Here is a 2,532-nt window from a genome sequence, read left to right as displayed (position 1 = left end):
GATAAGACCCATAAGTAAGATTAAAAAACACAACAGATTTGAAGGAGAGAGAGATGTTCAATTTTGGATAAGCTGAATTTGAAGTTCCTGGGGGTCAGGTGAGCAGTGACTTGTACTTATAAGACAGAAGCTCAGTGGAAGGGCCAATACTAAGAATATAATTCTAGGAGTTATTATTATAGGAGTGGTATTTGAAACCATGAAAATAGGTAAAATCTTGAAAGTGACAGTACAGCAAGAGAAAATACTGGAAAGTGGAAAATGGGAAACAGAAAGAGAGAGGTAGATTAATACATGAAAAAATGAAGGAGTCAGAGAATTATAGATAAAATCAGAAAAAAGTATCAGAAGTTTGGATGGTAAGGAGTATCTTTAGCTCAGAGCATTCAAGGGGATAGGAAATTTTAGGCAATTAGTGGTTAGTAGTTTCAAAGTCATCAGATAAGAGCTGAAATGCAATCATAGAAATTATGGTGATCTTTGCTTGACTAATTTCAATGTAGTGATAGAGACAGGAGCCAGAAGCCAGAATCCAGGAGGGTGAGAAGTAAATGGAAGATGTCTAGAGTCAGTGAGAATAAACTACTTTCAAGAAGATTGACTGACAAGAGAAAGTAAAAAAAAAAAAAAAGAGTGATATTAAGAGTTGGATGCAAGATCTAGAAGGGGTTTACATTATGTGGAAGAGACTGGGACATGCTAATTACATACTTACAGAAATCTTTTGCATGGATTTCAAAAACTAGAAACCCAGAATAATTCTAAATACAATAAAGGGTAACACCTTATCATTGAGGTTTTTGCTATATATAATTTTATTTTTTAATTATTTTTAAAATTATGTATTATTATTATTATTATTGCTATCTACCATTTTTAAAAAATTATTTTTACCATTTTAAGAAGTCCAAGAGCATGACTGGGTAGCTCAGTTAGTTAGGTGTCCAACTCTTGATTTCAGCTTAGATCATGATCTCAGGGTTGTGAGATGGAGCCAGGCATTGGGCTCTGCACTGGGTGTGGTGCCTCCTTAAGATTGTCTTAGAGGGGAGGGGGTTGGGGAGATGGGGAGGTGGGTTAGCCTGGTGATGGGTATTAAAGATGGCACGTACTGAATGGAGCACTGGGTGTTATACGCAAACGATGAATCATGGAACACTACATCGAAAACTAGTGATGTAATGTATGGTGATTAACATAACATAATAAAAAAAAAAGATTGTTTCTCTCCCTCTTCTTCTGATCCTCCCCACCCCCCTGACATGTGTGCCCTCTCTCTCTCTCTCATTCTCTCTCTCTCAAATAAATAAATAAATAATCCAAGAAATTTTGTTTGATAATTCATACCTGCAGGAACATACCACATACATTGTTTCTGCTGTAATAGCTTTAGTGATGGACAGAGAGGCCCTTGTCTTTAAAGGCAACACATTCTATTTTATGCAGCTCTAACTTTCTTCTTATTCTTCTTATGTTAATTCAAAATCTGCTTCTCATATTTCCACTTCTGGCTCTAGTTCTGCTCCTAGAAGCCAGATAGAGTATAGAGTAAGACTAATCTATCTTTCATAAAAAGTCCTTTAGATATTTGAAAAATAACTTGCACACTTCCTCTTTTATTCAGCTCCTTTCTAAGCTACATGGATATTTCTACACTTAGCTCCTATTTGAGATATTTTCAGGTCTCTCACTAGCTTTATTTCTTCTTCTTCCTCTTAATTTGCTCTGGCTTATCAATACATCTAAATAATGTTGAATTGTACATAACACTCCAAGTTTGGTTTGTGCATAGCATAAAGTTGGTCTGTCTGTTTCACTGTAGGGAGATTATTTCTTCATTTAAACTTTTAAGATTTGCTAGCTATTGCAAGCAACCATCTCACACCTTAGCTCATTAGGAGATTTGCAGCCACAGCTAATTTTCACATTAATTCATGCCAAGTACTTTTTCTTCCTCCATAGACTTATGTTATGTTAGTTATTTTTGAGCTTAAAAGTATAAGTGTGCATTTTCTTATCTTCACATTAGCCCGGGATTTTAGTTTCTCATTGTCATATTGAATCTTGATTTTGTCACTGTATTATTTGCTCTGTACCTACTTTGTTGTCTCCTGAAAATATGGTTAAGTATCCTTTTATGTTCTCATCTAATGCATGGAATAAAAATGACAGATAGATGAGGACAAGCCACGACTTCGTGGTGTTCCACTGGAGAGTTATCCCAAGGTTGAAGTCGATGTCTTACTTAACCCTATGTATGTTAACTAAGGCATTTGTGAATTCACCTAACAATATTGCCCAAATCATATTTCAAAAACAACCTATTACCTTAGGTGAACACTTTATTCAAGTGTCCAACTGTTTTTTCAAACTAGTGAAAAATCATCAAAGGAGGAAATAACGATTGTATAAGCAGACTTATTTTGGGTAAATATTCATGGGTTTCTTAGGATTCATGATTCTTTGCAAGTAATAATAACTTATATTTATATGATGCTTGGCTTTTCTAAAGTGATTTGTCATGTAATTTTC

The sequence above is a fragment of the Callorhinus ursinus genome, unplaced genomic scaffold (genome assembly GCF_003265705.2).
Source record: "Callorhinus ursinus isolate GAN/ISIS: 27379988/994484 unplaced genomic scaffold, GSC_fseal_2.0 scaffold42, whole genome shotgun sequence".
NCBI classification, from domain to species: domain Eukaryota; kingdom Metazoa; phylum Chordata; class Mammalia; order Carnivora; family Otariidae; genus Callorhinus; species Callorhinus ursinus.
The sequence above is the reverse complement of the archived record's forward strand: the minus strand, read 5'-3'. Positions refer to the sequence as shown.